This window comes from Bos taurus, chromosome 5 (genome assembly GCF_002263795.3).
Source record: "Bos taurus isolate L1 Dominette 01449 registration number 42190680 breed Hereford chromosome 5, ARS-UCD2.0, whole genome shotgun sequence".
NCBI lineage: Eukaryota > Metazoa > Chordata > Mammalia > Artiodactyla > Bovidae > Bos > Bos taurus.
Genome location: NC_037332.1, coordinates 57989010 through 58001994, shown reverse-complemented (window position 1 = coordinate 58001994; position 12985 = coordinate 57989010). Strand labels below are relative to the sequence as shown.

The window sequence follows — 12985 nt, the reverse complement described above, 5'->3', positions numbered from 1 at the left end:
ATCAGAAGTTTAAATCATCATGTTGGAACATGATCTATTGTAGAATGTGGTCCACTGGAGAAGGGAATGGCAAACCACGTCAGTATTCTTGCCTTGAGAACCCCATGAACAGTATGAAAAGGCAAAATGATAGGATACTGAAAGAAGAACTTCCCAGGTCAGTAGGTGCCCAATATGCTACTGGAGATCAGTGGAGAAATAACTCCAGAAAGAATGAAGGGATGGAGCCAAAGCAAAAACAATACCCAGTTGTGGATGTGACTGGTGATAGAAGTAAGGTCAGATGCTGTAAAGAGCAATATTACATAAGAACCTGGAATGTTAGGTCCATGAATCAAGGCAAATTGGAAGTGGTCAAACAGGAGATGGCAGGAGTGAACATCAACATTCTGGGAATCAGCGAACTAAACTGGGCTGGAAAGGGTGAATTTAACTCAAATGACCATTATATCTACTACTGTGGGCAGGAATCCATTAGAAGAAATGCAGTAGCCATCATGGTCAACAAAAGAGTCTGAAATGCAGTACTTGGATGCAATTTCAAAAATGACAGAATGATCTCTGTTCATTTCCAAGGCACACCACTCAATATCACAGTAATCCAAGTCTATGCCCCAACTAGTAACACTGAAGAAGCTGAAGTTAAACGGTCCTATGAAGACCTACAAGACCGTGCTTGCTTCGGCAGCACATATACTAAAATTGGAATGATACAGAGATTAGCATGGCCCCTGCACAAGGATGACACGCAAAATCATGAAGCGTTCCATATTTTTCCGCAAATCAATCAATGTAACACACCACATTAACAAACTGAAAAATAAACAACATATGATTATCTCAATAGATGCAGAGAAAGCCTTTGACAAAATTCAACATCCATTTATGATAAAAAAAAAAAACTCTCCAGAAAGCAGGAATTGAAGGAACATACCTCAACATAATAAAAGCTATATATGACAAACCCACAGCAAACATTATCCTCAATGGTGAAAAATTGAAAGCATTTCCTCTAAAGTCAGGAACAAGACAAGGGTGCCCACTTTCACCATTACAATTCAACATAGTTTTGGAAGTTTTGGCCACAGCAATCAGAGCAGAAAAAGAAATAAAAGGAATCCAAATTGGAAAAGAAGAAGTAAAACTCTCACTATTTGCAGATGACATGGTCCTCTACATAGAAAACCCTAAAGACTCCACCAGAAAATTACTAGAACTAATCAATGAATAAAGTAAAGTTGCAGGATATAAAATCAACACACAGAAATCCCTTGCATTCCTATACACTAATAATGAGAAAACAGAAAGAGAAATTAAGGAAACAATTCCATTCACCATTGCAACGGAAAGAATAAAATACTTAGGAATATATCTACCTAAAGAAACTAAAGACCTATATATAGACAACTATAAAACACCGGTGAAAGAAATCAAAGAGGACACTAATAGATGGAGAAATATACCATGTCCATGGATTGGAAGAACAAATATAGTGAAAATGAGTATACTACCCAAAGCAATTTATAGATTCAATGCAATCCCTATCAAGCTACCAACAGTATTCTTCACAGAGCTAGAACAAATAATTTCACAATTTGTATGGAAATACAAAAAACCTCGAATAGCCAAAGTGATCTTGAGAAAGAAGAGTGGAACTGGAGGAATCAACCTACCTGACTTCAGGCTCTACTACAAAGCCACAGTTATCAAGACAGTATGGTACTGGCACAAAGACAGAAATATAGATCAATGGAACAAAATAGAAAGCCCAGAGATAAATCCATGCACATATGGACACCTTATCTTTGACAAAGGAGGCAAGAATACACAATGGATTAAAGACAATCTCTTTAACAAGTGGTGCTGGGAAAACTGGTCAACCACTTGTAAAAGAATGAAACTAGAACACTTTCTAACACCATACACAAAAATAAACTCAAAATGGATTAAAGATCTAAACATAAGACCAAAAACTATAAAACTCTTAGAGGAGAACAGAGGCAAACACTCTCTGACATACATCACAGCAGGATCCTCTGTGACCCACCTCCAAGAATATTGGAAATAAAAGCAAAAATAAACAAATGGGACCTAATTAACCTTAAAAGCTTCTGCACATCAAAGGAAACTAATAGCAAGGTGAAAAGACAGCCTTCAGAATGGGAGAAAATAATAGCAAATGAAGCAACTGACAAACAACTAATCTCAAAAATATACAAGCAACTTCTACAGCTCAACTCCAGAAAAATAAATGACCCAATCAAAAAATGGGCCAAAGAACTAAACAGACATATCTCCAAAGAAGACATACAGATGGCTAACAAACATATGAAAAGATGCTCAACATCACTCATTATCAGAGAAATGCAAATCAAAACCACTATGAGGTACCATTTCACAGCAGTCAGAATGGCTGCGATCCAAAAGTCTACAAATAATAAATGTTGGAGAGGGTGTGGAGAAAAGGGAACCCTCTTACACTGTTGGTGGGAATGCAAACTAGTACAGCCACTATGGAGAACAGTGTGGAGATTCCTTAAAAAACTGGAAATAGAACTGCCTTATGATCCAGCAATCCCACTGCTGGGCATACACACCGAGGAAACCAGAAGGGAAAGAGACACGTGTACCCCAATGTTCATCACAGCACTGTTTATAATAGCCAGGACATGGAAGCAACCTAGATATCCATCAGCAGATGAATGGATAAGAAAGCTGTGGTACATATACACAATGTAGTATTACTCAGCCATTAAAAAGAATACATTTGAATCAGTTCTAATGAGGTGGATGAAACTGGAGCCTATTATACAGAGTGAAGTAAGCCAGAAAGAAAAACACCAATACAGTATACTAACGCATATATATGGAATTTAGAAAGATGATAACAATAACCCTGTGTACGAAGCAGCAGAAGAGACACTGATGTATAGAACAGTCTTATGGACTCTGTGGGAGAGGGAGAGGGTGGGAAGATTTGGGAGAATGGCATTGAAACATGTAAAATATCATGTATGAAACGAGTTGCCAGTCCAGGTTCGATGCACGATACTGGATGCTTGGGGCTAGAGCACTGGGACGACCCAGAGGGATGGTATGGGGAGGGAAGTGGGAGGAGGGTTCAGGATGGGGAACACATGTATACCTGTGGTGGATTCATTTTGATATTTGGCAAAACTAATACAATTATGTAAAGTTTAAAAATAAAGTAAAATTTAAAAAAAAAAAAAAGACCTACAAGACCTTTTAGGAAGTCAAGAAACACCTGGAGTAATAGGCAAATTTGGCCTTGGAATACAGAATGAAGCAGGGAAAAGGCTAATACAGCTTTGCCAAAAGAACGCACTGGTCATAGCAAACACGCTCTTCCAAAAATACAAGAGAAGACTCTACACATGGACATCACCAGATGGTCAACATTGAAATCAGATTGATTATATTCTTTGCAGCCAAAGATGGAGAATTCTATACAGTCAGCAAAAACAAGACTGGGAGCTGACTGCAGCTCAGATCATGAGCTCCTTATTGCCAAATTCAGACTTAAATTGAAGAAAGTAGGGAAAACCACTAGATCATTCAGGTATGACCTAAATCAAATCCCTTATGATTATATAGTGGAAGTGAGAAATAGATTAAGGGACTAGATCTGATAGACAGAGTGCCTAAAGAACTATGGAATGAGGTTCGTGACATTGTATAGGAGACAGGGATCAAGACAATCCCCATGAAAAAGAAATGCAAAAAAAGGAAAATGGCTGTGTGGGGAGGCCTTACAATTAGCTGTGAAAAGAAGAGAAGCAAAAAGCGAAGTAGAAAAGGAAAGATATAAGCATCTGAATGCAGAGTTCCAAGGAATAACAAGAAGAGATAAGAAAGACTTCCTCAGTGATCAATGCAAAGAATAGAGGAAAACAACAAAATGGGAAAGATGAGAGACTTCTTCAAGAAAATTAGAGATACCAAGGGAATATTTCATGCAAAGATGGGCTCGGTAAAGGACAGAAATGTTCTCGACCTAACAGAAGCAGAAGATATTAAGAAGATGGGGCAAGAATACACAGAAGAACTGTACAAAAAAGATCTTGATAATCACGATGGTGTGACCACTGACCTAGAGCCAGACATCCTGGAGTGTGAAGTCAAGTGGGCCTTAGAAAGCATCACTACAAGCAAAGCTAGTGGAGGTGATGGAAATCCAGTTTAGCTATTTCAAATCCTGAAGGATGATGCTGTGAAAGTGCTACACTCAATATGCCAGCAAATTTGGAAAACTTGGCAGTGGCCACAGGACTGGAAAATGTCAGTTTCCATTCCAATCCCTAAAAAAGGCAATGCCAAAGAATGCTTAAACTACTGCACAATTGCACTCATCTCACACACTAGTTAAGTAATGCTCAAAATTCTCCAAGCCAGGCTTCAGCAATACCTGAACTGTGAAATTCCAGATGTTCAAGCTGGTTTTAGAAAAAGCAGAGGAACCAGAGATCAAATTGCCAACATCTGCTGGATCATAGAAAAAGCAAGAGAGTTCCAGAAAAGCATCTACTTCTGCTTTATTGACTATGCCAAAGCCTTTGACTGTGTGGATCAGAATAAACTGTGGAAAATTCTGAAAGAGATGGGTATGCCAGACCACCTGACCTGCCTCTTGAGAAACCTATATGCAGGTCAGGAAGCAACAGTTAGAACTGGACATGGAACAAGACTGGTTCCAAATAGGAAAAGGAGTATGTCAAGGCTGTATACTGTCACCCTGCTTATTTAACTTATATGCAGAGCACATCATGAGAAATGCTGGGCTGGAAGAAGCACAAGCTAGAATCAAGATTTCTGGGAGAAATATCAATAATCTCAGATATGCAGATGACACCACCCTTATGGCAGAAAGTGAACAGGAACTCAAAAACCTCTTGATGAAGGTGAAAGAGGAGAGTGAAAAAGTTGGCTTAAAACTCAACATTCAGAAAACAAAGATCATGGCATCTGGTCCCATCACTTCATGGGAAATAGATGGGGAAACAGTGGAAACAGTGTCAGACTTTATTTTTGGGGGCTCCAAAATCACTGCAGATGGTGACTGCAGTCATGAAATTAAAAGACACTTACTCCTTGGAAGAAAGTTCTGACCAACCTAGATAGCATATTCAAAAGCAGAGACATTACTTTGCCAACAAAGGTCCGTCTAGTCAAGGCTATGGTTTTTCCAGTGGTCATGTATGGATGTGAGAGTTGGACTGTGAAGAAAGCTGAGTGCTGAAGAATTGATGCTTTTGAACTGTGGTGTTGGAGGAGACTCTTGAGAGTCCCTTGGACTGCAAGGAGATCCAACCAGTCCATTCCGAAGATCAGCCCTGGGTGTTCTTTGGAAGGAATGATGCTAAAGCTGAAAGTCCAGTACTTTGGCCACCTCTTGCAAAGAGCTGACTCATTGGAAAAGACTCATGCTGGGAGGGATTGGGGGCAGGAAGAGAAGGGAATGACAGAGAATGAAATGGCTGGATGGCATCACCGACTTGATGGAGGTGAGTTTGAGTGAAATCCGAGTGTTATTGTTGGACAGGGAGGCCTGGAGTGCTGCGATTCATGGGGTCACAAAGAGTCGGACACGACTGGGCAATTGAACTGAACTGAACACTAACATTGGGAAGTTGACATGAGTGGAAATTTCCTGCCTACAGGGACCATGATAAGATAAGTAACCTCAAAGCGAGCAAAAGTCAAAGGAAGTTTAAATATGACGAACAATAGCACTTCAAGTGGTGAAGAATTTAACAAATAATTAAATGCTGATCTTTCTTGTGAGGTATCACTACATGCATATTTTGAACTCTTGAAATGACTAAAGCTTTTCTTTTCACATTTAAATTTTTTTTATTTTTGTATTATTATATATATATATTTACTTTACAATATTGTATTGAAACATGTATAATATCATATAAGCTTTTCAAAAGGCAAATAATTTAGTTGACATTACTTTTAATTATCATCTCTTTTCTCCATCTTCCTTGTTATTTATTTATCACTCTTCTAGGCCTATTTGTAACTCTTCTAGCCCTACTGGGCACTAATGGTAAAGAACCTGCCTGTCAATGCATGAGACTCAGGAGATGTGGGTACATTGCCTGATCAGGAAGATCTCCTGGGGGAGGAAATGGCAACCCACTCCAGTATTCTTGCCTCGAAAAGCCTACGGACAGAGGAACCTGGCAGTCTACAGTCCATAGTGTCACAATGAGTTGGACATGACTGAAGCAACTTAACACACTAGCCCTATGGGGTTCCTTAGACGTGCTGCCACGACTTTGTGCTTTCATATTTCAATTGGTACATCAGTATCAATCTCCTTTATGGAATTACAACGCAAAATTTAATCCTTAGCAGCAATGACCAATGCATTTCTCTCTTTATTTTAATCAATGTCCTCATGGCAGTCATTAAATGATTTTTACAGTGAATTATATCCATTGTATGACTATGTAATCTGTGACTTTAAACTTCCTTATTGATAAAAGTTTTTTTGAAATTCTAAATATTTATACTTATTTTTTACTTTAAAATAAACTTTGAGGTTTTGAGAATTTTTTCTCTGTTAAACTCAGAAATAGTATTTTCTTCTTTTTATTATTATTTCTCTCAATTTATAGAAATTGTTTAGAGAAATTATATGCAATCTTTTCAGTGCTGGGAAAGAAAAGTTCAAAGTGAACATCCTGAAACAACAATTTTCATTTTTTCTATGTTTGTAATTCTAAGGGTTTCTAAAATGGCATGAGTAGCAAAGAACCCCCTTGTCAATGCAGGAGATGAAAGAGACATGGGTTTGATCCCTTAGTCGGGAAGGTTCCCTGAGGAGGGCATGTCAACCGACTCTAGTATTCTTGCCCGGAGAATCCCATAGACAGAGGGACCTAGAGGGGACAGTCCACAGGGTTGCAAAGAGTCAAACACAACTGAAGAGACCAGCACACACACACAGAGTTGACTTCATCAGGGTCAATGAAGAATGGAAGACCAAATCTAGTTCAAGAAGAGATAAAATAGGATACACACAAAAGAAAATTGTTTAGGGATCCTATCAACATTCTCCTAGCTCTTTGAAACCAATAAAATTCTTTTGACTAAATCATTAAAGGCACATTTCACTTGTTTGTTCCTCAGAGTATACATAAATAAGTTTAACATGGGGGAAATGGAAGTATTACTTCTTCCTTATTAATAGCCAATTCATCTTTTGATGAAGGTTTGATAGAGACAAAGATGCAGCTTCCATAAGTGATAGAAACCACAATAAAGTGGGAAGACAGGTGGAAAAAGCTTTTGTCCTTTGCTGGGCAGAAGGGAATCTTAGAACTGTTCTGATGATAAACATGTAAGACAAAACCACACATATGAGAATCATGATATATATCAACACGGAGCCAACAAGGGTCATCTCCTCAATGAACCATAGATCTGAGCATGAGATCTTCAGAAGTGGATTAACGTCACAGAAGAAGTGATCAATGACAGAGTCACAGAATTCCAGGTTCAGTCCCAAGCAAAATGGTGGAAATATAATCAAGAAAGTGGTCATCCAACAGCAGAAGGTAAGCATTTTGCAGAATCTGTGGTTCATGATGGTCATGCAATGCAGGGGTTTGCAGATGGCTACATAGCGATCATAGGACATGGTGGCCAAGAGAAAAAATTCTGTCATTCCAAACACGTAGGTAAAAAATAGCTGGGCTACACAAGCATTATAGGTAATGGACCTGTCACCTGTTGATATACTATACAAGAATCTAGGAATGCAGGCAGAAGTGAATGAGATTTCTAAGAAGGAAAAATTTTGGAGGAAATAGTACATTGCAGATTTAAGATGAGAATCCACTAATATGAGGATGATGATGATCAGGTTTCCAGCTATACTCAATATGTAGGTGATGAGTAGAAAGTGAAAATCAAAATCTGCATTTGTAAGTCATCTGTTAATCCCAGGAGGATGAAACTGACTACTGGTGTGTGGTTTCTCATTTCTGGGTATGGACTTCTGTCCAGTCTGCTTAAACTGTCCAGTCTGTTAAACTGTTGGAAGGAAAATCTGAGAAGAGTGTAAGAAAATGGCTTACATTTCACATGTAGATTTTGTTTAGATAAGTCAAGTCAAGCCATTTATATGTATCTTCTTTCTAAATAATGAATATTTTAATTAATTCATGGTGTAAGCTCTGTTGGTATATCTGTGGTAGGCTAGAAACTTAGCTCCCAAATATTTTGGACCTCGAAATATGCTAAAATGTACATTTTATATTGTAGTTCAGTGTATGGGCACACAAACAAAGCACACATATATATACAAACATATACCTACAACAAAAATTTCAATATCAATCTGAACATGCCTTGATCTCTGAGGTTTTCTATAAAATCTCTAAAAATATTGAATCTTTATGCTGTGTGTGTCAAACTAACATAATAGTGTAAATCAAATATACATCAACTTTAAAATAAACAAAAAATACCAATATCACAAAACTGATTTTATAGCATGCTAAATGGTGATAACCTGTACTTATAAAACACATTTCATTTTTTAAGGGCTTGTTAAATCATATTGTCTAAGTAAAACATATTTTCCATGATATCTCTTTAAAAGTATGTCATGCTTTTACTTTCTATTTTGGAATTGATTTTTCTCATAACAAATTTGTTCCCTAGGATCAATAAAATCATGAACTTTAGAATATCCTGTTTTCTAAGAATTTTTCTTTTATCACTAATTGAAATTTTGCACAGGTTAATTATCTGGTTGAAGCTCCCTTTTTTGATATATTAAAAACATTTAAGTGTTTCTTTATCCATTTGCAAAAGCATTTGAGGACTCTGTTCCACTGCCATGACAAAACCTATACTTAATCTACAGAGGAGAGTTCCTGTAATGAAAATTCTTTCCTAGACGTTTACCGTGAATTTCTCCAAATGAACTTTCATCATTAGCTTTAGTATAACTGCATCCAATTTCCAATCTATTCCTCAACTACTTCCAATATGGTTTCTGAACACAGCACTCCACTGAAACTGTTATTTGTAGCAATTATTTCTTGCAGTTGTAGCTGTTATGTTTCAACGAAGTGTAGATCATATTCTTTGCAAGTTTTGTTTTAATTTGTCACTGTCAATCACTTCTTCTACTTAGATTGCTATAAACGCATTGTCTGCACAATATCCATACTCCTGGTTTTTATTCTGCCCTTTTGGTTTCTCCTTTATAACAACCTTTAACACTACTCATCTTTATAACATTGATATTTCTCACACTTCACCCCTACATCATCTTCTGCTTATCTATGACTTTTTTGTGGAAATTGTGAAATATCTTGACTTCAATTTATCACTTAAAATTTGGTAATTTAAAAATGTTTCATATTTGATATGATCTGTTTCAATGCTTCCCTTGTAGCTCAGTGGATAAAGAATCTGCCTGCAGTGCAGGAGACCCAGGACCAATCCCTGGGTTGGGAAGATCCCCTGGAGAAGGAAATGGCAACCCACTCCAGTATCCTTGCCTGGAAAATCTCACGGACAGAGGAGCCTAGTGGGCTGCAGTCCATGGGGTCACAAAGAATTGGGCACGACTGAGCAACTAACACACTTTAACACACACTTTCAATGCTAAACATCATCACCTGGCAATTTCACACTCATTCAAAGCACACATGTTTAAAATGGAATGCCATCTCCACTGCACCTCTGTTCACTCTCTGCCTTATTCCATGTTTGGTGTTCAGTTCAGTTCAGTTGCTCAGTCATGCCTGACTCTTTGCAACCCCATAGACTGCAGCACGCCAGGCTTCCCTATCACCAACTTCTGGAGCTTGCTCAAACTCAAGTCCATCAAGTCGGTGATGCCATCCAACCATCTCATCCTCTGTCATCCCCTTCTCCTCCTGCTTTCAATATTGCCCAGCATCAGGGTCTTTTCCAATGAGTCAGTTCTTTGCATCAGGTGGCCAAAATATTGTAGTTTCACCTTCAGCATCAGTACTTCAGTGAATATTCAGGACTGATTTCCTTTATGATTGACTGGTTTGATCTCCATGCAAGGGACTCTCAAGAGTCTTCTCCAACACGACAGATCAAACACATCAATTCTTTAGTGCCCAGCTTTCTTTATAGTCCAACTCTCACATCCATACATGACTACTGGAAAAACCATAGCTTTGACTAGATGGACTTTTGTTGGCAAAGTATTGTCTCTGCTTTTGATATGCTGTCTAGGTTGGTCATAGCTTTTCTTCCAAGGAGCAAGCATCTTTTAATTTCATGGCTGCAGTCACCACCTGCAGTGATCTTGAAGCCCCCCAAAATAAAATCTCTCACTGTTTCCACTGTTTCCCCATCTATTTGCCATGAAGTGATGGAACCAGATGCCCTCATCTTAGTTTTTTGAATGTTGAGTTTTAAATCAGTTTTTTCCACTCTCCTCTTTTACTTTCAAAGCAGCTATTTAGTTCTTTTTCACCTTCTGCCATAATTGTGGTCACATGCATACCTGAGGTTATTAATCCATGTTTGCTGTACTAAAACCAAAATTTAGTGTTGACTGACCTATATTAACAACTGAGATCAAGCTAGAATTTTCTTAGTATAACCCTATCTTGAAAGTCTATCGACACTGCAAGTATTTTCATTTAATTATGTTTTTTCCCTGATTCATACAGAGGAAGCTCTATCTGGTCTTGGGGAAATTTGCTGGTCTTGGAGTAATGGAGAGTGGCTCTAGAAGCACACCATCCTGAGAGTCAGGTATTGTAGTCATCTTAGGTGGGCTACTGTTCAGAAAGTAGTTTTCCCTAACCATTTATTCCCTTCCACTCTTCATGATTCTACTTGTTTGCTGCTCCCAATCTATAACTGGCATTTAGTGACTTGTTCCTCTTTGTTCTGTTTAGACTCCTCTAAGCAGTCTCCTAAACTCTCAAGCCAGTTTAAGACCTAGGGGTTTTGTCACACCTTATATCACATCCTATTCAAAAATCTCATTTTATGTAATAACCACAGAACAGACAGATTCTGAGATATAGAATTAATTCAAGATAATATTTACCCTTAGAAATAGATCAGTTTATATTGTATAATATATGGAATCAATTTAATAACTACTCTGACACTTCTAACCTTTTACATATCTCTGACTCTAATTCCAAGGATTCTTGTTGGTTTTTACATTTGTTGATGAAATGTTCTAGGTGAGTTTTATTTTATTTATTTTGTTATCTGTTTATATACTTTATTATTTTTATTTTCTTTTTTGACTGTGATTTGTCTTCCTTGTTTTGTGTATACTTCTATATGCAGTGAATGAGAGCTATACTCTAGTTGCAATTTTGGGATTTTCTTCATGGTGGCTTCTCATTGCAGAGTGTGGGCTCTAGATCATGGACTCTGAAGTTTGGTGAATGGGCTTAGTTGACTGGTGGCATGTGGGATCTCCCCAGACCAGGGATGGAACATGTGTCCCTTCATCACCAGAACTCATAACCAGTGGACCACCAGGGAAGTCCATTAGGTGGCTCTTAAATAGCACTATAACCTCTCCACTCAGCACATAAAAAACACTTGCATCAAGGCCGAAAGGCAAACACTGTTAGGCAAAGAAATAGCTTTCCTTTTATGCCTTCAATTCATGCTTCTTCAAAACACCTGACACTAAAATAACAATACCAGAGATTCAGGAATACAGTTGTGGATTTGGACCAACAACTGCTCTGTGGTTGTTCCTCAGCCAACACCAACTCAATACACTAACATCTACTGAAATGATTTTGCTCCCCAAATTTTGACCAAGGCCATCAGTAAATTTTTTAAAGATACAAACACCAATACAGTATACTAACGCATATATATGGAATTTAGAAAGATGGTAACGATAACCCTGTATACGAGACAGCAAAAGAGACACTGATGTATAGAACAGGCTTATGGACTCTGTGGGAGAGGGAGAGGGTGGGAAGATTTGGGAGAATGGCATTGAAACATGTGAAATGTCATGTATGAAACGAGATGCCAGTGCAGGTTCAATGCACGATGCTGGATGCTTGGGGCTGGTACACTGGGACGACCCAGAGGGATGGTATGGGGAGGGAGGAGGGAGGAGGGTTCATGATGGGGAACACATGTAAAATTTTTTTTAATTAAAAAAAAAAAAAACATAATTTCTGCTAGAAGTTCCAATTACCTGGATTGTGACAGCATCACTTGATTGCTTTAATATATTCCTTTCCTGCAAAAGTGAGAGCTACTTATGTGCCCATTTCCCCTAGTAAACCTCCCAGAGTTTATAGATTCCATTAAAGAGGGGGAGGGCAGACTGTCTAAAAACATATTTTAGGATGAGCCGGGGTCTCTTCGAAATATGTGAGCATCACATATATAACAATAAACTAAACAAATATAAACAACAGATTAAATCATCAGGATAATTAAAGAGAATAACAGACTCAGATTACAAAAAAAGGATTGCAGGTACAACCCACCTATCTCTTTTTTCTTCAGTCTTGAGACATTTATTTGGTGACTTTCACAACTCTGGAAATTTCAGGCTCTGTCCTTGCTCATAAATATCTTGAAAAATAAATTATCACTATTGTTTGATGGATGCCTCTACTTGTCTTGCCTTTTGGAGAACAGAATGTTTTAAAGAGTGCAAAGATCTTAATCATATCAGCAAATAATGTCCAATTCAAGACTGCTTCTAGAAATCCTTCATTGCACCTATTTTTAAGTTGCCTGATATTTGTTAGTTCAAACCCCAGTCTCATCAGTATCCTCGATCAATTCAAAATTATGAAATCAGGTTTCTTTTAATCAAAATTTAATTAATTATTTATTTGTGTGGTGTGTGTGTGTTAGTCACTCAGGTGTGTCCGACTCTTTGAGACCCAACGAACCAGGCTCCTCTGTCCGTGGAATTCTCCAGTCAAGAATACTGGAGTGGGTTGCC

General features: G+C 38.0%; 1 non-coding gene and 1 pseudogene across 1 annotated transcript; one reads left to right on the top strand and one right to left on the bottom strand.

Annotated features, from left to right (window-relative positions):
• Positions 1-672: 672 nt before the first annotated feature.
• Positions 673-776, top strand: LOC112446906 (U6 spliceosomal RNA). Its single transcript, XR_003034982.1, has one exon. It is a non-coding gene; the product is annotated as a U6 spliceosomal RNA (small nuclear RNA).
• Positions 7093-8016, bottom strand: OR6C298P (olfactory receptor family 6 subfamily C member 298, pseudogene; annotated as a pseudogene).